Source organism: Bubalus kerabau, chromosome X, assembly GCF_029407905.1.
Source record: "Bubalus kerabau isolate K-KA32 ecotype Philippines breed swamp buffalo chromosome X, PCC_UOA_SB_1v2, whole genome shotgun sequence".
NCBI classification, from domain to species: domain Eukaryota; kingdom Metazoa; phylum Chordata; class Mammalia; order Artiodactyla; family Bovidae; genus Bubalus; species Bubalus kerabau.
Window position 1 is genome coordinate 119,374,359 of NC_073647.1, and position 25,220 is coordinate 119,399,578.

The following is a 25,220-nucleotide window of genomic DNA, read 5'->3' on the forward strand; positions in this document are numbered from 1 at the left end:
TCTCCCCGCATGGTCATAAAATGGCTGCCATACATACTACTGTTTCCTCCAGACAATACCATATGCAGCAGCAGAAGAGAACCATCTCCTTCTTTTGTGTCTTTTTAAAGATGAGAAAACCTTTCCCAGAAATTGCTCGCTGACTTTCCTTCCCACATCTTTGGCCAGAGCTGGGTCATAGCCTGCCTTTAATTCAATCTATCACTGACATAAGGGGAATAGGATCACTCTGACGGACTTACACAATCATGCTGGAGATAAGGTCCCTTTTCCTGAGGAAGAGATACCTGAACAAAATAAGGATTCTGTTAGCAGGTACAGGAGGGGTGGGATGGCTATTGGCCAGGCAATCCGCAGTGTCTGTTACAGCATGGAGTCTGGCACACAGTAAGCAATAAATATGTGTTAGCTATTGTTATTAACTCTTAATAGCTGTGGGAATGTATTCAAGTCAAATACCTTCTTAGATAGTTATTCAAGTCAAGTTTAAAATGGGAATAGGATTACCTCATTTGTTGGGTGGTTATAAAATTAAAAGCAATGACATATGTAAAGTCTTTGGTCTTTATCATTATTAATATATGATAGACATTTATTATAGTTGCATATAATTATTGCCAGAGTACCTGGGCAGTAGGCTGAGGTCTCTAACAGTTTCCTGAGGTTGACTCCAGTCTGGTGTGAATAATTTTTCACCTGCAGCTCATAGAATATTTTCTTTGTCTCCTGTGTTCTAAAATTTCATGGTTATGTGCCATACCACCCATGTGCTATAGTTATGTTTTTTTTTTTTTCTCAACTCATACACAGTGAACCCTTTCAACCTAGAAACAGGTCCTTTAACTCAGAGAAATTTTCTTGAATTATTTCTTTGCTGATTTCTACTCTTCATTTTCCATGTGTTCTTACCCTGGAGCTCATATTTTTCACATGTTGGACTTCTTGACTGACCTAAAGGTGTTTAAAAATCATTTATTTCCTATCTTTCATTTGTCTTTTTGCTCCATGTTCTGGGAGATTTCCTCAGCTTTCACTTTCAATCCTCCTGTTGAGTTTTTCATTTCTGCTATCCTATTTTTGATTTCTAAGGGTTCGTTCCTGTTCTCTGAATGTTTTCTTTTTATTTGATCACATTATCTTCTCTGGTGGCTCAGTGGTAAAGAATCTGCCAGCCAATTTAGGAGATGTGGGTTTGATCCCTGGGTCAGGAAGATCCCCTGGAGAAGGGAATGGCAACCCACTCCAGTATTTTTGCCTGGAGAATCCCATGGACAGGGAAGCCTGGCAGGCTACACAATCCATGGGGTCACAAAAGAGTTGGACCAAGTTAGCGACTAAACAACATCTTCTCTTATTTTCAGAAAATATTAGATACTAAAGATGGTATCTTTCAGCATAATATCTGTTTCCTCCAAGTTCTTTTTTTCTCCTCAATGTTTTAGCCTCTGTCTTGCATCTTAGAGAGTTTCCTGAGATGTCTGGTAGTCCTAGGCTGTCCTCTCATGTTTAAAATTGTAACCTAAAAACCTGGCTGGATGAGAACTTGGTTGGGCTTATTGATTATAAATTTCACTGTAATTTAGATATCAGGATAGTTAGGTATTTTGTCTTGGGCTGCCAGATTTTCAGAGAAGAAGCTTCCAAGCTCCTGACTGGAGAATATGTATCTATCTGACTTTTGGTGGAAGTCCTTTGGGAGAAGAGTGTGAAGAGCTTCTGATGTTCAGTAGATCCCACTCTCAACAGTGCTTAACATCCCCCATTCCAGAGACCTTCTACCCTCCAGAGAATATACTTCAGTATTCAGCTGGAATGGAGAGAGCTGCAGTTCCTTTGCTGAGGTTGAAGATCTGGGATTAAATTTGCTTCTAATGCCAGCACCGCTGGTTACTATGTTATTGTCTCCTAGCTCTAAGCCCAACCCTTCTGTACTCAGCTTTGCAATGCTGGGGTTGAAACTCTGCAAACCATGGTCATTTTGCCAGCTATTCCTTCTTAGGCTCTTCCCGTAGAGGGCAACAGAGGGAAACTAGAAGGCTGGGGGATCAAGAAGGAACAAGCGACTTCCAGTTGTCTTCCTACGGCTGTGAGCAGCACCCAGCACTGCTTCTTCACTTCAGCAGCAGTTCCTCCAGCAACAGGAAGTCAGTCTGCAATTTTTCCAGCACCCAGAGAACCAGCCTCATCGTGGCCCCACAGCAGAGACAGCAGCACCAGCTGAACACCAGCCCCTTCTTAGGGGTCTGGGTCACAGTCCTATGAGCCCCTCCTCCAAGCTTCTAGACTCTAATAGTGTCATCCTTTTTCCTTTTTTCCCTCCAGCCCTGGGAATGGCAGCTGCTTCCTGAAGTTACTGCTCCCATAACACCTTAGTGTTTGCTTTTTACCCTTTTAGCTACCTAGTTTATAACTTTATGACTAGTTATCACTGACTCCATGGACTGTAGCCTACCAGGCTCCTCTGTTCATAGAATTCTCCAGGCAAGAATACTGGAGTGGGTTGCCACGCCCTCCTCCAGGGGATCTTCCTGACCCAGGGATCGAACCCTGGGTCTCCTGCATTACAGGCGAATTCTTTACCAGCTGAGCTCATAGCTAAATGGGAGAGTGGGATTGAGAGGTACAAACCACTAGGTATAAAGTAGATGTTACAAGGTAGTAATGTACAGCACACGAAAAATAGCTAATATTGTGTAATAATCTTATATGGAATATAATCTATAACAATATCAAATTGCTACTTTCCTTTTTTTCTATATCTGAAAAAAAGGTCTTATTTATTGTCATAATGGACTTTGGGGGACGGAACTCTTTACTCTAAAAAAAAAATAGAACAAGAGACTAATGTTTTAAAGGCAGTGACAACAACCTTGGAAAAATACCACCACAAGAACTCTGAGTGGTTGTCTCCTCTCAGGGAGGAGAGTAGAGCAGGTTCCAGGAGGAAGCTGAGGGAAATTTCTTTTACTTTATTTCTAAATCCTATATATGCACATTTCAATCGTTCTATGCATGATAAATTTCACAATTTTCGAAAAGGTTAACTTCAGCATACAACTATATCAGTTACCATGTATTTAGCTACATGGGATAGAAACTTGACCACAGAGGTTCAACCAAACAGGAGTATATTTTTCTCCCATAATGAAGAAGTTTAGGAGAAGGCAGTCCAGAATTAGTACAGTATCTCCATACTGCCATGGGCACCCAGACTCCTCCTTATTTTGGGTGCGAGCATGCTTGGCTTTTTGTCTTCATGCTTTTTAGGTGGTTGTTTCATCTCTGATGATCACATCCATATTTTAGGAAGAATGGTGGAGGACAAAAGACAAAAAGCCAAAGAGAAAAGCTAGCTGAGTTGGCTTTCCTTTAAAAAGCTTCCCTTGTACACCTGAAGATAATATAACGTTATATGTCAGATATATCTCAATTTGAAAAAACAAGGAAATAACTTTTCTACAAAAAGCGAAACCAGGCCCTCATATGTTTAAATTACTATTAAAATAAGCTTATGATCAAGTGAAAGTCAAATGGCAGCCCAGTCCAGTATTCTTGCCTGGAAAATCCCATGGACAGCAGAGCCTGGTAGGCTACTGTCCATGGGGGTCGCAAAGAGTTGGACACAACTGAGTGACTTCATTTCACTTATGATCAAGTGAAAAGCAAGAACCGACGTCTGGGGAAAGGACATGAAAACCATGTTGTGCTTAATTAAAGGAGTTTTACATTTGTGAATGACTAAAATGGCATACCAGCCCTTTGGCACTATTTCCAAAATGTCCTTGCTCTCAGGTTGTTTACTGTAAAGTGTCCACATTATAAAATGAAATATATGTGAGTAATTGTCTTACAAACCATACTTGGCCCTGTGTCTTGGCTCCGAAGGGCAACAATGTTATTTTGACTAGTATTAAGTCACCTGTGCATAGAATTTTTTTCTTTTAAAAACTTAATTTATTTTAAATTAAATTTTAGCTAATTTGCAATGTTGTGTTAGTTTGTAGTACATAGCAAAGTAATTCAGTTATTTATATATATTCTTTTTATATTCTTTTCTCTTCTAGTTTAATACATGATATTGAATACAGTTTCATATGCTATACAGTAGGTCCTTCTCTATTTTATATATAGCAGTGTGTATATGTTAATCACAAACTCCTAATTCTTCCCCCTCCCCCCTCCACCCCATCTGGTAACCGTAGTTTGTTTTGTATGTCTGTGAGTCTATTTCTTATTCATAAATAAGTTTATTTATACTATTTTTTTAGATTCCAAATATAAGTGATATCATATGAATATGTCTTTCTCTGTCTGACTTAACTTTGCTTAGTATGATCATCTCTAGGTCCATCCGTGTTGCTGCAAATGGCATTATTTCATTCTTCTTAATGGCTGAGTAGAATTCCATTGTGTGTATATGTATACCACATCTTCTTTATTCAGTCTTCTGTCGATGGACACTTAAGTTGCTTCCATGTTTTGGCTATTGTGAATAGTACTGCTGTGAACATTAGGGTGTGTGTATATTTTCAAATTAGAGTTTTCCAGGTATATGACCAGGAGTGGGATTGCTGGATCATATAGCAACTCTGTTTTTAGTTTTTTAAGCCACTTCCATATTGTTCTCCATAGTGGCTGTGCCAGAATTTGATCTGACCTATTTATTGTCAGATTTTAAAATTACTGTCAGATTTAAAAATACTTGTAAAATTTGCATAAGTCTGCCGACACATTATGCCCATGAAATTTGGGTAATGGAGTTCCAAACAGTCCAATTATTTCTAATAAACACAGGTCTATGTAGTGTATCCTCTCGCTATGGACATTGCTAGGTGGCAGATACAAACTTTGTATACATATTTTGATGCTTCTTGGAAAAAAATTTTTTTTTAAAAAAAAGGTTCCCTGAATGGCCCAAGTAGCAACCTTGCTTACTTCTCATTGTGTAATACTCTGTCACAGGCCTCCCTGAACAAAGAAGTCTAGAAAGGTGATATGTTTTACCTGGGCACAGTATCATCCTGAACAAACCAGAGCCATACAAAGAAGAGGGATTTGTGAAGAAAATTCTTTGGAGAGGGCTGTTGCTATGCTATGAGTATCCCTTTTCCTACCCCCTTGCCTTCTCACCCAAGCATCGTGAGAAGTATAGGAAGAAGGGCAAAATGGATGTTACCTAGGCAACTAATGGTATCTGCCACAGTTGCCGTAAGGATTAAAATAAACAGTATTTACAGAGCTCCTAGCAGCGTGTGGCATGGTGATCATCTGATAAAGCTAAACCTCTTTAAAAACTATTCATCCCTACCTATCCGGTTCATTAAGGAGGAAAAAAAGGAAAGGAGAACCAAGCAGGTAATTTCAGTAATACTAAATATAACAAACAGTGTTGATTTTGCTTTAATGCTCAGGGTTTTGTTTTTTCCGGTTTGAGATTGTACATTGAAAGAGTATCACTTCTGCTGTGGCAGAAGTCTAATACATAGAATATACATTCAACTTGGCATGTGAAGAGAAATATATTACACATAATTTACTTTGCTGTAGCATCCATGGGGCTTCCCTGGTAGCTCAGTTGGTAAAGAATCCACCTGCAATGCAAGAGACCCCGATTCAATTGCTGGGTCGGAAAGATCCCCTGGAGAAGGGACAGGCTACCCACTCCAGTATTCTTGGGCCTCCCTGGTGGCTCAGATGGTAAAGAATCCACCTGCAATGCGGGAGGCCTGGGTTTAATCCCTGGGTTGGGAAGATCCCCTGGAGGAGGAAATGGCAACCCACTCCAGTATTCTTGCCTGGAGACTCCCATGGACAGAGGAGCCTGGCGGGCTACAGTCCATGGGGTTGCAAGGAGTCAGACACGACTGAGTGACTAAGCACAGCACAGCACAGCATCCTTATAGCTTTCTTTTAGCTCCTTCTCCAGTCTGGTGAAGAGAATTTCCCTCCATGTTTCCATCGTTTTTTGCCACCTATTCATTCTATTTCTAGCACCTCATTTGTCTTTTCCTGCCCTAAGACCTTGTGTTCTTGCTCCTCTAGTTGGTATCTTTTAGCCACATCATCTAATAAATGAGTATTAATCACATTAAAAAGAACAATATAGTACTAAACTGTTTGTTGGTTTGGTTAGAATGCTTTTGGTTGTAAGGAGAAAATACTTGGCTAAAATCAGCTTTAAAATAATGGAATTTATTAACTCATAGAATATGTCAGGCAGGTGGTTCCAGAATTGTTTAATTCAGTGGTAGAACATTATCAAGGATTCAGTTTTTTTTTTTTTCTTACTGTTTCCCTATCTTTATCATGTTGGACTTTCACTTTGCATTTGTGTCTCATGATCACAATATGGCTGCAGGAGCTCCAGGCATCACATCCTCACAAAATAGCATTGAGTGGAATAGCAAAAAAAAGAGGAAATGTTTCCTGTCTTGTCTTCCTTTCTAAGAGTAAAAAAAAAAAAAAACTTTCCCAGAATTCTCCCCAGCAGACTTCCTCTCAGATTTCATTGGCCGAATTTTGATCATATACCCATGCCTAAACCCACTACAGACAAAAGGAATGAAATTGTCTGGAGTAGGGGGGGGGTGGTACTTTCCCTGAGTGCATGGCCATAGAAGGTGATTCCAGAAGCAGAAATGGATTTGGATAGATACCCAACAGTGTCTGCTATATTTGGTTATTCAGAACTACCACAAATACAAAACAGTGCTAGAAATGCTTAAAAAGAGCTAAATGTGGGGAGAATCTCTTGACTGGTTTTCCCTCCCTCTCCCCACTAGTACTACTTTGTTCTCTATATCTGTGAATCTTTTATTCTTATATGCACTAGTTTGTTTTATTTTTTTAGATTCCACATATATCATGTACTATTTGTCTTTCTGACTTACTCTGCTTAGTATGATAATCTCTAGTCCAACCATATTGCTGCAAATGGCATTATTTCATTCTTTTTGATGGCTGAATAATATTCTGTTGTAAATATACACCATATCTTCTTTATCCAGTCATCTGTCAATCAACACTTAGGTTCTTTCCATATCTTGGCAATTGTAAATAATACTGCTATTAATATAAACATTTGGATGGGAGCCTCCCAGGTGGCAGTGGTAAAGAATCTGCCTGCCAATACAGGAGACGTGGGTTTGATCCCTGGGTCAGGAAGATCCCTTGGAGTAGGAAATAGCAATCCACTCCAGTATTCTTGCCTGGAAAATTCCATGGATGGAGGAGCCTGGCAGGCTATAAGCCATGGGGTCACAAGAGTCAGGCATTATAGAGCGACTGAGCACAGAAACACTGGGATACATGTATATTTTCAAATTAGTTTTTTTCTTTTTCTTTGCATAGACACTGAGGAGCAGAATAAGAAAACATAGGTAGAACACTCTTTGACATAAATCATAGCATCATTTTTTGGGATCTGTCTCCCAAGGCAAAGGAAACAAAAGCAAAAATAAACAAATGAGGCCTTGTTAAACTTAAAAGCTTTAGCACAGCAAAGGAAACCATCGACAAAACAAAAAGACAACTTACCAACTGTGAGAAAATATTTGCAAAGAATATGACCCATAAGAGATTAATATCCAGAAAATAAAATATATAAATATAAATTATATATAAAATATAAACAAATTTATATGAAAATATAAATAGTTCATGCAACTCAACATCAAAAAAATCAAACAATCTGATTAAAAAATGGGCAGATAACCTGAATAGACATTTTTCAAAAGAAGATATACAGATGATCAACAGGCACATGAAAAGATGCTCAACACTGTTAATCAGCAAAAAAATGCAAATCAAAACCACAACGAGATATCACTTCACACCTGTTAGAATGGCTATCACCAAAAAGACCACAAGAAGTACTATTAAGGATGTGGAGAAAAGGGAACACCCGTATACACTGTTGGTGGAAGTGTAAATTGGTTCAGCCACTGTGGAAAACAGTATGGGGATTCCTAAAAAAACTAAAAATAGAATTACCATATGATCTAGTAATCCCTCTCTTTGGTTAATTGTCCCTCTGCATCTATTCTTCCTTAGGCTGGAGAACTTTGTACAAAGGGAGAAGGGAACCAATATCTTTTCAGAGACTTGAGCTAGGTGTTTTACACAGGAACCATCAGAAGTAGACTATATCATCTGAAGTCCAGAAAGGTAAAATAACTCACATCACATAGTAGGCTTGCCGTTCAAACCCAAGCCTGTCTCTTCCAAAGCTGACTTCTAGCACATTCCCACCTTGGCCTTCCCTCAATGGGGGTAAACAGAACAAGTCTCGAGTCAGAACACCTAACCTGGGATCTCAGTGTCCTCATGTGGTACCTGTGTGACCTCAGGTGACCGCACCAAATTTCTACTTGCTTTGGAGTTAGGTTGTTTCACCTCTCTGGACATTGGAGGATAATATCTACTTCTGATGGTTCATGTGAAAATCAAAAGAGCTATGTGAAATGCCCAGCATAAGGCTTTAAAAAGATATACACTGTCACTTGTAATGTGAAAGTGATGAAGACATCTGCCTCATAGGGTTGCTGTGAAAATTAGGCAAGGTAATAGATCTGAATTCTCTTTATAAACTTCAGGCACTGCGTGACTGCCTTAAGTCATTATTGTGGATGGATTTATTTTTTACCTACAGAACATGATATCAAAATGGGACCTTCCTGGTGCTGTTATGCACCGATATGGAAGACATCATAATCCAAAATGAGTGTGGACAGGCTCACAGAGGCAGACTTTACAAAAGACATGCTTTAAGAATGTCAAATGCCCTCAATAATTTTGATTATAAAGACTTCAAGAGAGGGGAGAGGGAAGGAGGATTTGTGAACAGGATTCTTTGGGGAAGACTGTTGCCATGCTAGAGTATCCCTCTCCTCTCCCTGCCCTGGGGAATGGGGGCAGGGGAGAGCTACCCTCTAACTTTCAGCTTCATGAGGGGGGCATTAAGGGGACCCCTTAAAGAGATTGCAGTGTGTTCCCTGTGGCTGGACTGAAGCCTGAGTTAAAGACAGCGTGCAGCTGAGGGATAAACAGGCTGCGTTGGAGTCAGCCGGCACACCCATGTCGGGGAGCCATGGTGGATAAAGGGTCAGGCTGGAGCCTTCTTTTTTAACTGTTATGGAAATACAAGATCCATGTTCCAATGTGCACAAATAGGTTTATAACTTGATGAATTTTCACAGACTGAACATCCCCATGAAACCAGATTGACATATATACTACCATGTGTAAAGCAGATAGCTAGTGGGAACCTGCTGTAAAGCACAGGGAGCTCTGCTCGGTGCTCTGTGATGACCTAGAGGGCTGAGATAGAGTGGGGCTGTGGCAGAGAGGTCTGAGAGGGAGGGGATATATGTATACATATGGCTGATTCACTTCATTGTACAGCAGAAACCAACACAACATTGTGAAGCGATTATATTCCAATAAAAATTATATTTTTTTTAAAAAGAAACCAGAACATTAAATTACTAGCCTCCTATGAGTGCCCTTTTACCCCATTTTAGTCACTACCCCCCCCCAAAGAAAACCACCTTCCTGATCTCTGTGAGCGTAGATTGGTTTTGACTCTTTTTATTCTTTACATAAATGGAATCATACAGTATGTGCCCTTTAGCGCCTGGCTTTATTTGCTCAACATTATGTTTATGAGATTCATCATATTGTTGTATATAGTTGGAGATAGTTTATTCTCACTGCTGTAAAGTGTGATTTACACATCACACTGTGTAAATATTCCACAATTTTAGTGTCCATTCTATAGTCGGTAGGCATTTGAGTCGTTTCAGATTTGGGGCTATTGCGAACAGCCATGGACATGCAAATATGCCTAGGTCAGGGTCACAGGGGGTGGTATTTGTCAAATCTGGAACAGTTTGAAGTCTTGCCCAAGAAGACTTCTTGGAGAGATGGTGGCATCAATATTGAGTCTGGGTGGAGTAACCCCCCCACCCCAACACCAGCCTCTCACCTCCCTCCCAGAGTCGGAGGCCAAAAAGGGAGCAGCAGTTGGAGGAAGTATATGGTGCCCATCCGAAGAGCCGCAGTCAGAGGGACCCGCAAAGGCACCTCCCAGGAATCCCATGGAGAAAGCCACATAGCTGGGAACACTTCCGCCTACAGAAAAACATTCGAATCTAGCACAGCGCTGGGCCTGTCTTCACTTGGCTGTTCGGAAGAGGGAGCATGGGGGTCCTAAGCTGGGCACTGGGTTTTCACCTAAACAAGTCCACTCTGTAACCTTGGGAAAGCAGTTACCCGTCTCTGGGGCTTCCTTTTCTCATCTCTCCCATGTTTGACTCTTTCCACTCTGAACTATAATACTGAGAATTGCCTATCATCTAAACTCATTGAGAACAGAGACCACATCTCTTTCCTCTGTATTCCTGAAGCTCTCCGCACATGTGGGCACAATAGGCCACTGGACAAGAAATGTCTGGCAGTTTAACTTTCTAAAGAAAATGCGGCTTTTATGGGTCCAGCGATGCACATAACGAGGATTAAATCGGGGCATTAAAATTAACAGCCTGGCGTGTGTGCCTGTTCAAATACAGATGTGATAGTGCATCCCAGCTTTATGGAAAAATCCATTTCCATTCTTGTCACACAACTGATCTTCTCCAAAGAAACAGAGCAAAGACTGTGCATTGTAAATTTATTGACTCACCATTTTATCCAAGGACTTTGGGTAATTAGAAGATTCCAATGTAAATGCAAAGAATTCTCTTCATTTGGGAACATGTTTTATCACTTGCTACTGCCTCCTTTCTAATGCTTAGCATTTAAAGGTTATATTGGGGGGAAAAAAAAGACTCCAGACGTTATGTAGTCACTGTCTGGAACAGCATTATATTTCAACAGGATATTATCACTCAGGCAAAGAGAAATCATTTTTACTGGGGAGGAAATGATTCTATTGTGTGGTATTATTCAAGCAATTAGGAATCACGTTGTGTGGCAAATGATCAGATCACTGGAGTGTATCGATGTGCCATTCATGCTTAACATGTGACGCTGTGGAGAGAAAAAGGCTTTTTTTTTTTTTTTTTTTTTTGGTAGAAAAGTGGATACTCTAAAGAATTCAAGGAGCTGGGCAGGTGAGCCATGATGTCATTTTGTTTCCCAGGAAATTATTTTGGAGTTCCCCTGAAGTTCCCCTGTCTTACTTCACCCATCAGCAAGCTCGGTTCCTTGGAGTCATTCCCTTTAGCAAAGGAAAACTTCACTTGGCCCCCTAGGGCTTCATAGAGAACTGACAACTTAAAAATTGGTGTCGTTCCAAAAATTTGTTGGCAAACCTGTTTAGAATTCAGAACAGATTTTCCTCAGCTCGTTACAAATGACTTCAGTTCCCAAAGCAGGCCACTGGAGCCCATGGCACCCATAAGGAAGAGGGACTCTAGTATTAATGATAATCGGGAAACCATTTATTGGAGAGTGTTATTTCCTGGTGAAAATCCACTCTAATTTGCAACTTGGGAGAACAGAAACGCAGCTGCCTTCTTTCCTCCCTTTGCAATCAGAAACGGGCTTCCTGCAGCTTGGGGGACCGCAGTGCGCAGGACAGGAAAAGGAGTTGGACGATGTCCAGAAGCAGAGGCAGGGGCTTCCCAGCAGTGACAGAAAGAAGAAGGGAAAGGTGCGGGGGTGGGCCCAGCAGTGATGCAGTGGTGGAAGTGGGAGTATTTATAGCTTCAGCTGAAATCGGGAGGAAAGTCCCTGGATCTAGCAGTGATTTTGCGTTGGGATGCTGGTAACTTGGGTGGTCGTAATTGAGAGACCGTCTCAATCAATATGCAAGTCCATGGTTTAACTTTGGGCTACCCTGGTGGCTCAGATGGTAAAGAATCCGCCTGCAATGCAGGAAACCTGGGTTCGATCCCTGGGTTGAACTTTATCCTCAAGCCCCCCTGAAACCTAAGCTTTCTTTCTGCTTTTAAAAAAATCCTCATGGCCAACAATTCCACTTCTGGGTATATACCCCAAAAAAGGGAAAGCAGGGTCTCGAGGAGATAGCTGTATACTTGTTCATTTTGTTCATTTGTACATTTATTACTCACAAAAGCCAAAACATAGGACCCAAGTGTCAGTAGATAGGTGAGTGGATAAACAAAATGGGATATAGCCATACACTGGGATATTATTCAGCTTTTAAAAAGGAAGGAAATCTGACACATGCTACATGGATGAACCTTGAGGACATTATGCTAAATGAAATAAGCCAGCCACAAAAAGACAAATCCTGTATAATTTCAACTGCATGAGGGACCTAGACTAGCCCAATTCATAGATGCCAAAAATGGCTTGGTGCTTGCTGTGGGTTGAGGGAGGGGAGAATGGGGAGCTGTTATTTAATGGGTATAGGGTTTCAGTTTTGCAAGATGAAAATAGTTGGGGGAGTTGGTTGAACTATACACTTTAAAATGGTTAAGGTAGTACATTTTTAAAAAAATGGTAAATTTTATACCTGTGCATTTTACCACAGCTAAGGTTAAAAAATCATCATGGAATAGTTCAGATATACAAAAGATATACAGAACAATATAACAAACACCTAACTTAGTATAAAATATGTCAGATATAGTTGGAGCCCTCTGTATGCCCCTTCTCACTCTTAGCCTCTCTACGCCCAAGACAACCACAAATTTGAAGTTATCATTTCCATGTGTATTTTTATATTTTTATTACATATATATCACATATATATTATAAATCCTATATGTTATATCCTATTATAAATCATTAGGGATATATATATAAACTAAATGATTTTAATATTTTTGCATGTTAACATTTTATAAATGGCAGCACATGTGTGTATGTGCGTGTATCCTCTATGTATGCTTCAGCAACTTGCTTTTTCCCTCCAAAATTAGGTTTTAAAAATGAGTCTATGTTGGGACTTCCCTGGTGATCCTGTGGTTAAGACTTCACTTAACCACACTTCCAATGCAAGGGGCACGGGTTCAATCCTTTATCAAGGAACTGAAACCCCACATGTTGCATGGGGTGGCCAAAAATAATAATAAAATAATTAAAAAAATTAAAATGAGCCCGTGTTGATAGTGTGGCTCTGGGCCATCCTTTTCACTGCTATATAGTATTTCATCTTATGAATAAACATACCTTTTCTACTAGCCAAACTCAGAACCCAGCCATGTACTCACTCCTCTTTCCTGCCTCCTTTTCACACAGGATGTTGGATTTTTTATTCACAACCAGAGCAACACCCCTTCCTAAGGGTCAAATTGTCTGGACTCCCTCATCCAAGCCTTCCTTCCTGGGCCTCAGAAGCAGCTTTGTTGGAAATGGTGGGCTGCCTGGTGAGTATGGATTCAGAGCATTATCTGACCTTTGGAAAGAGTTCTTGCCATGGGATAAGGACTGAAGGACTGCCTCCACCCCCGGTGGCAGGATGATTCATGTACATGCAATTTCCTAGCTCTTTTTTCCTGAATAGAGTCCAGGTCATGCTGTCAAAGTGTCACTAGTTCACTCTTTAAAAGGGAAAAGGAATCCTTGGGATTTAGAATAACAGAATCATACAATGCGAAATCTAGGAGAGTAACTTACCCCTCCCTCCTTCACGGACACCTCAGTATAGGATGAGAGATATTTGGGCGTTAGCCAAGCCAACCATCTGAGGAAGTTTCAAGACAGCAGTTACTTGAGGTCTTTCAAGAAGGGGAGGGGGAGGGGTAAAGACTTGACAAGAAGCAGCAGCAGAGTGCTGGAATGGCTGAGCATCAGCCTTGGTGATTAATCAGCGGCATTTAGAGCTCTCTCTCTCTCAGCTCAACAAAGCAGGGAACCTCCTGGCAAAAGGCTCTGTTCCAGGATTTCTGACACTTGGTTTTCTGGCCTGTGTCAAGCATTTCTTGAGAACTGTCTGGCCAGTCCCATGCTGGCGCCTGCCACGTTGTTCTTAGCAGGATCTTTGAAGTAGGAAACAGGCTTCTTCGAGTTCTAACCAGTGCCTTTGACTACATGGAGACTGCTAATTCACCCTAGTTGGCTGCTTGCCCTGTTGCCCCTCTATCCCACAGGCAGGACCTGAAATGGAAGCCCAGAGTTTAGAGTTGACATGAACCATAGAGATGTTTCAGCTCAACACCTGACCCATCAAGTGGTTAATAATTAATTAATCGATGCCAAGTCCCTAGGGTGTGTCAGACTCTGTTCTGGGAATACAGTGATGACCAAAACCAGACATAGCCTCTGCCCTCTTGAAGATCACGTTATGGTGGGTCAGGCAGGGGTAGGGGAAGAGGTGATCAATAGTAATCAAGCTATAGCACAAAGGTAAAATACGCCATGCTAGGAGCCAGACTTGGGGAAGTCAGGCCTTCCTTGAGGTGATGCTGGGGCTGAGGTGTGAAGCGAGAGCAGGTGTTAATAAGGCAGAGGGGAGAAGGAGCTTTACAGGAGAAAGGAACAGAAGGGGTAAGAAGGTATGTAGCAAATAAAGGAGGCCATGTGAACTCTTATAGCAAATAGAGACTAGAGTTATGGGATGAAGCAGTCAAGCCAAAGCCATACCACATGGAGCCTTGAGACCTGTGTTAATACTCTGCTGTCTATCCTCAAAGTAATGGGAAACCACTGCAAGTCTTCAGCTGGGGCATGGTATGTGATTGAAATGGAATTTTCAAAGAACTTTTTGATTGCTGTATGGAGAACCGGGGGCTTCCCAGGTGGCTCTGTAGTAAAGAATCTGCCTGTTGATGCAGAAGACTTGGATTCGATCCCTGGGTCGGGAAGATCCCCTGGAGAAGGAAATGGCAACCCATTTCCACTATTCTTGCCTGGGAAATCCCATGGACAAGAAGCCTGGAGGGTATCAGTCCATGGGGTCACAAAGAGTTGGACACGACTGAGCGATTAACACATATATTAGATCTTTACAATCAGATTCTTCTGTATTAAAATAAAACATTTTTATTGAGATCCTATTAAATAAATATATAACATTAGAGAGAACTGACATCTTTATAATGCTATGTCTCCCCTTTTTTCCCCAGTTTTGTTGAGATATAATTGACATATAGCACTATATAAGTTTAAGGTGTATGGCGTAATAATTTGACTTGGTACATCATGAAATGATTACCATAGTAAGTTTAGTGGACATCCATCATCTCATATAGATGCACAATTAAAGAAATAGACATTTTCTTCCTTGTGATGAGCCCTCTTACTATTTACTCTCTTAATTTTTGTATAATATACAACAGTGTTAATTATGTTAATCATGTTGTACTGATACATTATATTCTTTGTACTTATATATTTTATAACTGAAAGTTTATTACCTTTTGACTCCCTTCATCTAATCCTCCTCCCTCCATTCCCCACCTCTGGTAACCACAGATCTGATCTCTTTATGAGTTTGTTTGTTTTGTTTGTGTTTTAAGTATAGCTGGCCTACAACACTATGGTATTCCTGGTGAACAATATCACAATGCAATATTTCTATACATTTCGAAATGATCGCCAGGATAAGTCTAGTTACCATCTGTCACCATCCAAAGAAGTTACATAATTATTGACTATATTCCCCACACTGTACATTTTATCTTGGAGACTTGTTTATTTTGTAACTGGAAGATTATACCTCTTAATCTCCCTCACCTATTTCTCTCCTTCCCCCATTGCCCTCCTCTCTGGCAACCACCTGTTTATTCTCTTTATCTGTTACTCTGTTTCTATTTTGTCTTGTTTGTTCTTTTGATTGTTTTTTTAGATTCCACATGTAAGTGAAATCATACAGTATTTATCTTTCTCTGACTTATTTCACTTAGCGTACTACCCTCTAGGTCCATCCATGTTGTTGCAAATGGCAAGATTTTATTCATTTTTGTGACTGAATAGTATTCCGCTGTATAAACCACATCTCTTCTTTATCCACTTATTTATTAATGGTCACTTAATAGTCAAGATTTGGAAGCTTATTTTAAGTGAGAGGTATTAATGGTTTAGGACTTCCCAGGTAGCTCAGTGGTAAAGAATCATCTGCCAATGAGGAGACACAAGAGACATGGGTTCAATCCCTGGGTTTGGGAAGATCCCCTGGAGGAGGAAATGGCGACCCACTCTAGTATTCTTGCCTGGAAAATTCCATGGACAGAGGAGAGCCTTGCAGGCTATAGTCCCTTGCAGGCTATAGTCCATGGGGTTGCAAAGAGTTGGACGTGACTGAGCATGCATTGGTGGTTTAGACTAGGGTGGTGCTGGTGGTTGTGGTAAAGAGAAGCAACATATTTTAGAGATATTTAAGAGGTTAAATTAACATGGCTTGGTGATGGTTTGCGTACAGGGGTGACAGCGAGGTGGGTGTCCAGGAGAATTCTTAGGTTTCTGTTCAATGGGCGGTGCTGCTGAGTGAGATGGAGGACCAGGTTTGTGATAGAGGAATGAGTGTTGAGTTGCAGGTGACTTTGTATATAACAGGAGATAGGGAGCAGACCATGAGCTATATATGGGTTTGGAACTGAGAAGACAGGTCTGAATTGGAGATCTGTGCAGCCTTGAGTCATCTTGCAAGAACGATTCAGTCAGGATTATAAAAGGAAACAGATGGCACAATCCAATTAGGATAATTCAATGAAGATGAATAAAAGGAGCATATTAGGTTTCTGCTGCATAACAAACAGCACCATAACTTCAGAGGCTTAATACAGCAAACATTTATTTCTTGCTCACAGGTCTGTGGGTTGGTTGGTAGTTCAGCCAATTTGGCCTGGGCTCAGCTGGCTCAGGCTGACACCAGACTTCAAGTCCCATTCATGTCTGCTCCACAAGCCTGGACCACTCAGGGAATGGCATCATATCAAAGACTTGGCACTGGCCTCTGCTGCCTGGATTGTGGATACTATGACACTGAGTTCATAGATCATTGAGTAAGCAGCAGGGTAGCTGGAGGAAGAGGCTGGCTGACATCCAGGGATGAGTTGTCCAGTCCATCTAACTGTTGAGAGCCTCCTCTGCAGTACATACATCTGGTGGGTATTTATTAATACATGGATATGATAACTTTCATATTCTGGGCTTAGTCCCAGAAGTTCAGCCATATACCTGCCCTCAAGGTAGCTTTGTCACCAATTTTCCAATCTTGTCCCTTCAAAGTCCTAGACCAATTCGATGACCCAGTTGTCACTGCCTATGAGCCAGGGAGGATCCAGTCATCTAAGTCCCAACAAGGTAAACAACGAAATGTTCTGCCTCCTGGGTGGATTTGCCTTCATCACCGTTTTCAGGGCCACTCCTCAGCAGTCATTCACTTCTGGCTGGTGCCAGCGTACCATACAGATCCATTTGGGAAGCAGATGTAAGAGATCATTGGGAACAGAGGCCATGAGGGCACAGGTGTACTGAACGAGAGGAGGAGTAGCAGTAAAAATAAGTACCATGAGAGTCTGAGCCACCTGCTTGCATTCTCTTGATTTGCTAACTTATTAGAGCCTGGTTCTGCATATTCCATTTTTGTTTTATAACTAAAAACTGCTAAGCATGTCTGGTTTCCCAGGTGGCACTAGTGGTAAAGAACCTGCTTGCCAATGCAGGAGACATAAGAGACTCCAGTTTGATCTCTGGGTCAGGAAGATCCCCTGCAGGAGGAAATGGCACCCCACTCCAGTATTCTTGCCTGGAGAATTCCATGGACAGAGGAGCCTTGCGGTCTACAGTCCACAGGGTTGCACAGAGTCGGAACATGACTGAAGTGACTTAGCTCACTCACTTACATGTCCAAGTTTATGGTTTGGTAGATCAGGTAACACCCAGGTCTTAAAAAAGAAAAAACATTGAGTAGAATGCTATTACATGATTTACAAAAACAGGCATGTGAAGTTTTCTTTGGCTCTGTTAATATTTTGTATCATAGTGATAAATTTCTGCACATTGAACCACCCTTGCATTCTTAGTATAAACCCTATTTGGTGACAGTAATTTATTCTTTTAATATGATGCTGGTTGTTTGCCAATATTTTATTTCAGATTTTAATTTTGGCTTTCCCGGTGGCTCAGTGATAAGCAATCCACCTGCCAATGCAGGAGACATGAGTTCAATCTGGGTTGGGATGATCCCCTGGAGAAGGAAATGGCAACCCACTCCAGTACTTTTGCCTGGAGAATCCTATGGACAGAAGAAACTGGTAGGCTACAGTCCTTGGGGTTGCAAAAGAGTCAGACATGACTTAGTAATTAAACAACAGCAGCAGCATATTGATATTCATGGGTGAGAAGGGTTTGCAGTTTTATTTTTTGTGTGATTTTTGCTAGGTTTATTTCAATGTTATCTGGGCTTAATAGAATTGATATTTATCAATATCAATAGTATTGATATTTCCTTCTTTGTCTATGGCCTGGAACCCTAAAAACATTAGAATTATCTGTTCCTTAGAGATTTACTAGAATTCACTCCTGAAATTGTGTGTGACCCTGCCTACCAGTTCTGCTGAATCTTTCTGGATCAGCTCATCCCTTGGTCAGGAAAGCTTTCTTTGACCAAATTACCAGCCAGCAGGCCATTTGGATCCGTGATTCTCAGAGTGTGGCGTGGAATCACTTGGGATACCGGTTTGAAGGCCTTTGACCTTTTGAATGAAAATTTCCTAAAGGAGGGGCCAAGTCTGCATTTTGAATGAGCTCCCTGGGTAATTCTCCTGTGCACTCTAGTTTGAATTCCCTGAATTATCGAGCAGCTTCTCTGTGTTAAATCAAAGACTATTGTGTCTTCAGGCCTCCTTGCTCCTGGATAGATGCCTGTGAGCCAGGCAAAGCCAGAGTGCTCGTCTTCCTTCCCTTGCCCTTGTATCTATTGATGGCCTCAGGGAGGATTATGTACCCAGCGATTCCCTTCTCCTTTCCCAAGAGCATCCTCTTTGGTCCTGCTTGCCCCCACTTTACCTATGGTGCCGATTTGGTTAGAAAGGTTCATGACGGAGGCTAGAACTTCACTGGCCAGAAGATCAGGGATGGGTAGAGTAAATAACCATCCCGATTTACTCATAACTTCCTGCTTTAGCACTGAAAGCCCTATGTCCTGAGAAACCCCTAAGACCCAGGCAAACAAGGACAGTGGGTCATCATATATCCTGCATCAGAACTGGTATGTAGCCCATTCACCTCTCACCACACTTAGCTGTCCACAGATTATTTCTGGGAAGTCTGACTAGATGAATTGGAAAGAACAACCTTCCCACCACCATCACCATCGCCCTAAACTATACTTAGCGCCCTAAATTCTGGAGCTGCTCCAAACCTAAACAAGATTCACATGCACGTTAAAGTTGGAGAAGTACTGCCCCAGAGCACTTGCTGTCAAGCCTGGCTACACAGCAGAATCACCAGGGGAGTTTTTAAAAACGCTGACACCAGTAATTCTGATTAACTTGGTCTGGATGTGACCTGGCTGTCTGAAATTTTTCCAGTTGTGTGTGTATGTGTGTGTGTGCGCGCGCTCAGTTGTGTCTGACTCTTTGGCTCCTCTGTACATGGGATTTTTCAGGCAAGAATCTTGGAGTGGGTTGCCATGCCTTCCTCCAGGGGATCTTCCCGACCCAGGGATCGAACCTGTGTGTCTTGCATCTCCTGCATTGGCAGGTAGGTTCTTTACCACTGTGCCACCTTAACACAGTATAAGTTAAAGTGTTCAATATAATGACTTAAGTATACATTGTGAAATAATTACCCTATGAAGGTTAGTTAACAAATCCGTCACCTCATAATTTTTAAATTTTGCAGTGAGAACATTTAAGATCTACTCTCCTGGCAAATTTCCAGTACATAATACAGTATTGTTAACTTTAGTCAGTCTGCTGTGCATTAGATCCCCAGAACTTATCTTAAAATGGAAAAGTTGTGCCCTTGGACATATATCTCTCCATTTCTCCCACACCTTAACCCCTGGTAACCACTATTCAACTCTGTTTCTACAAGTTTGAATTTTTCAGATTCCACATATCAGTGGGATCATGCAGTATTTATCTTTCTCTATCTGACTTATTTCACTTAGCATAATGCCTTCAAGCTTCATCCATATTGTTGCAAATAGCAGGCTTCCCTCCTTTTTAATGGGCTTCCCGGGTGGCACTAGTGGTAAAGAACTTACCTGCCAATGCAGGAGACATAAGAGACATGGGTTCGATCCCTGAGTCTTGAAGATCCCCTGTAGAAGGGCATGGCAACCCACTCCAGTATTCTTGCTTAGAGAATCCCATGGACAGAGGAGCCTGGCGGGCTACAGTCCATGTGGTTGCAAAGAGTCGGATACAACTGAAGCGACTTAGCACACACTCCTTTTAAATAGCTGAATAATATTCTATTGTATATATGGTATCTGGATTTTTTTAAGCTCTTCAAGTGATTCTAATGGACAACCAAAATTGAGAACCACTGCTCTAGAGAGCAGAATGTGTTCAGCCCAGATGCTAGGGTAGACTTGGATGACTGTCTAAATCTAACAGTCTTGTACCACATTAATTTTCTACCCCCTCCATCAGCCCTCTTAATCTTCAAAAAGGATAAAGGCTAGCATTTCTATTGGCCCACCCTTCTTCCTTTCTTATGTAATATTCCTGATTCTATACCATGCCATACCATATAATACCACACCATACTACTATAAGGTGCCAGCCACAGTCCCTGATGCTTCATTATTATCACAACAGGGATCACACCCAGTCCAACTCCAATTACCTCCATTAACTTCTTCCCAGCTCTTGTGCCTCTGGACTTCTATTGTCTTTGTGATCAGTACCATCCCGTGTAACACTGCATATGAGTTGGCTTTTATTGTTCTCTAGTTTTTTGGTCTTTATTTTTTTAAAGATCTTTTTTGATGTGGACCATTTTTAAAGACTTTATTGAATTTGTTACAATATTGCTTCTGTTTTATGTTTTGGTTTTTTGGCCACAAGACATACGGGATCTTAGCTTCCTGATGAGGAATCGAACCCACACCCGCTGTACTGGAAGGTGAAGTCTTAACCACTGGACTGCCAGGGAAGTCCCTGGTCTTTATTTTATTAACCAATGCTCTTTGATGGCAAGTGGCAGAAGCCTCACTCAGCTTGGTTTCTGTAAGAAGTCAGTATACTGACTTATAAGAGCAAATGCAGATGTACTGACTTCATTCAGGCATGACTGGGTGCAGGTCCTCAGATGATGTCATCAGAAAAATGACTTTCTCTCCTTCTCTTAATGCCCATGTCCTCTCTTTAGGCTACATTCTCAGGCAAGATCTTTTCACTCGGTAGTGAAAATGGCCATTCTAAGGTGCAGTAGGTTGAGGGTTTTTCATTCTCATCACACTTTGGAATCCCCATCAGATAATTGTGTTTCATGCCCCTGGTCCGGGCTCAGTAGCTGGGGCTCTCAGGCTCTAGAGCACGGGCTCGATAGTTGTGGTGCACGGGCTTAGGTGCCCCATGGCATATGGGATCTTCCTGGATTAGGGATCAAACCCATGTCTCCTGCATTGGCAGGCAGATTGTTTACCACTGAGCCACCAGGGAAGCCCCAGGAGTGTAAAATTGTATAGGCACTCTGGAAAACAGTTTATCAGTTTCTCAAAAAATTAAATATGCGAATACCATAAAACTCAGCAATTATACTCCTGAGCATTATCCCAGAGAAATGAAAACTTGTGTCCATACAAAAACCTGTATGTGAATGTTCACAACAGCTTTATTTGTAATAGCCTAAAACTAGAATCAGCCCAGCTGTTCTTCAACTGATGAATGGTAAACAGACTGTGATATTCCATACTATGAAATTCCATACCGTGTAGTATTCCATACCATGCTGAATCTCCAGAGAATTACGCTGAATATAAAAAGCCAGTATCAAAAGGTTACATACTGTGTGGTTGCATTTATAGAACATTTTTGAAGTGACAAAATTTTAGAAATGTAGAACAAACGAATGATTCAGGGAGTCAGGGACAGGAGTGGGAGACAGGTGGGTGTGGTTATAAAAGGGCAATCAGAGGAGGGATCCTTGTTGGGACTCTTCAGTATCTTGACTATGGTGGTGGATAGATGAGCCTACATAGGTGATCATATTGAATAGAACTTACACACACTCAAGTAAAGTGAAACTGGGGAAATTGGAATAATATCAGTGGATTATATCAATATCCTAGTTGTGATATTATTATACAGTTTTCCAAAATATTGCTGTTGGTGGAAATTGGGCAAAGGATACACAGAATCTCTTTGTATGATTTCTTACAATTGCATGAGGATCCACAATTACCTCAATAAAAACTTCAATAAAAATGTGTTACTATGTTGAAGTTTGACAGAAAACAACAAAGTTCTGTAAAGCAATTATCCTTCACTTAAAAAATAAATAAATTTAAAAAATGAGTTACTTACTGTAAGATGAGACAATGGGCTTGAAAGCTACTGCAGTTCTCTGTAAAGAACTTAAAGTTCCATTCACCACAAAATTTTTACTGTTTCTTCTTCTGAACTCCTATTACAGTGCTTACCATACTGTTTTATAATTATCTGTAGACTGTCTCCCTGACCACACTGAGCTACTTAAAGTTGAGGCCATGATTTATTCTTTGTAACCTTAGTAGTTCCATTTAATCCTCAATATGCTTTAGTTGAACTGAATTATTCAGCTCTATATACATCATGGAGTTTTGTATATAATTAATCTTGTTGATTTGAAATAACACCGCAGTATGGTGCATGAGATGTCTTTTTGCTTTGTTCTTCGGCAGAGATTGGGGGAGGGGTTGCTCCTCAGCTAAGTAACACACTTCCTACCGGGATAAAAGTAATGACAGCGAGGGCATTTGTGTGGCTTGTCTTTCCTCCACCCTAACATGCCATGTCATTGGTTGACCATCAATTTAATAAGACCTTTTAAGGGGGGAGGAAAGAATTAGGTAGTACGTTTGATTCCAGAAATGTTAAAACCCGAGGCCATTGTACTCCTTTAACTCAAAGAAGGATGGTAAATGAAAGAAAAGCGACTCTCCAGTCTGAAAAGCTGCCTTTCTCTCCTGGGAGATGCTGGTTGGTTTCCTGAATTAGATGCTGTATTGAAAAAAAGAGAGAGAGAAGGAGAGAAAGACAGAGTGGGAGGGAGGACGCAGAGGAGAGGGGGAGGGGGAAAAGGGAGAAGGAGAGAAAGAAAGAAATTTCCTGAAGTGTAGGAGGTGACTGTTGGAGAAAGGGACATGTCTGAAGTGAGTTATACCACATGAACACGAAAAATCTGGAGTGTTTTTTAAGCTAATATTACCCACCGAAACCAAAGGGTGGAAGATTATGCGTTCCTGCCGGCTGATGCTGCCGACAGCATGCTGTTTGGACGGAGTCCCAGGAACTGCTGGCAGAAGCATAATTTCTCTTTAACTCTTTAGGTTCTAGTACAGTCACTCGCCTTCTCTTTCCAAATTCAGATCTCCTTAGGACTCTCTTCAAGTCTTCAGGATACCCCTTGTTGCTAGTTACAATCAAAATAAAATCTCTTCCTTCTGTGGCATGATTTGGTAGTCTCCCCCCTCCCCTTCCCCAACAGTTTCTGGCCCCTTCAGAAAAATTCACCTCATTGGCCAGCAACAGATACTTGGAATTCCTCCCTGGCAATAGGAATTCTCCTTTTCAGCCTTTGCTTTTAAATGCAAATAATCTCAGAGTGGGGATACAACTTGCTATAATGTAAATCAGTTTGTCAAAAGATTAATGAATTCTCAAGCACACAAATACAATACAAAATGAAAAATGTATGAATAAAGGACTGTTTTGGGGACCTTGGCCTCTAGAACCTGTTGGCAGAGAATAGTTTTTTTTGGACACTCATTTTCTGGCATTTGTCAAACGAAGGTGAAGTGCAATAATTTTAAGGTAGTTCAAGTCAGCACCCACTGTATTTCAGGCTAGGTACTGGAGATACACTTGAGGACATCAGAATGAAGTGCAGGGGAATAAAATATATGAAGGGTAATTATAAATGCTAAGTGCTGAAGGATAGCAGAATATGCCACTCCAAAATAATGCCACTGTGCCATAAGGATCAATTTGAGTTTAAAGCAATTGAGAAGAAGCAGATACATGAAAAGGTCTCTGCCTAAAACCAGGATATAAATTTGAAGAGGCTTTCCCCCTCCCCTCTCTTTTCTCCCCAAGAATGAGAAAAGTTAATAACTTCGGACTACTCTAGACCCTCATCGAGTCAGAGACAAGGCCAAAGGAATCTACATACAAAACCTAAGTAGTCCTTATCTTCCACTAGTTTCCCCCAAGCATTTGTCTTCCCACAATTTGCCACCCTAGAAACTCAGAGTCCTTCTCCTTTGTCTTGTATCTCTAGAAAGGCATTGGTCTTTTATTCTGACATTATATAAGCCAAGTTCTAACCTCCCCTTTGAGTTACTATCTTTGAGTGCTCCCAGTGTGTGCATGATACACATGCTAATAAACTTCTGCTTGTGTTTCTCTTGTGTGCTCAATCGCTTCAGTCACGTCTGACTCTTTGTGACCCTATGGACTGTATTGACTGCCAGACTGGCTCAGTAGTTGTGGCACATGGGCTTTAGTTGTCTGTGGCATGTGGAATCTTCCCAGACCAGGGATTGAACCTGTGTCCTCTGCTTTGGCAGGAGGATTCTTAACCAGTGGACTATCAGGGAAGTACTAAAGACATTAACAAGAGAAAAACATAAGTTTAATAACATGTTTACCTCTTGTTACTTGGGAGATACCCAGGAAAAATGAGTAACTCTGAAATGGCCCAAGACATCACCTTAATTATTATCTGCAGTTAAAGGCAAAAGAACAATGTTGGAGGGCAAGGGAGCCTGTTATGGGAGGATATCAGAAAAAGCACAGTAAACGAGAGTAAGTGTGTTTACAGCTTTAAGTAGATGCCTTCTCCATTGACGAGCATTTCCTGTGATTTAGAGCTGTTCTTCTTTTCCTGTTACAGAGAGGGAGACACACTTACAAATGGAAATTTCCTTTATAAATTTAAATGTCCCTTACAAAAAGATAGCTTCTAATTGTTTTTCAGAACTCCTCCTGTGTCTGCTGTTTCTTGAAAATAACCTGTCAAAATAATTCTTTTGTGCAAAGAAGCATATTTTGGGGTCTCATATTCTCCACTTCAACTGGAAGACTTAATATTGTTAAATGTCTGTGGTTCCCAAAGCAATCTACAAATTTAGAGTAATCCCTGTCAAAATC

At 41.1% G+C, this 25,220-nt stretch overlaps 1 long non-coding RNA gene across 1 annotated transcript in view; it reads left to right on the plus strand.

Moving 5' to 3' along the window:
* Positions 1-25,220, plus strand: part of LOC129639883 (uncharacterized) — a 158,162-nt gene that overhangs the window by 127,335 nt on the left and 5,607 nt on the right. The window contains exon 3 of the long non-coding RNA XR_008708642.1: positions 13,210-13,337. This is a non-coding gene — a long non-coding RNA (uncharacterized LOC129639883). The remainder of the gene's footprint in view (positions 1-13,209; positions 13,338-25,220) is intronic.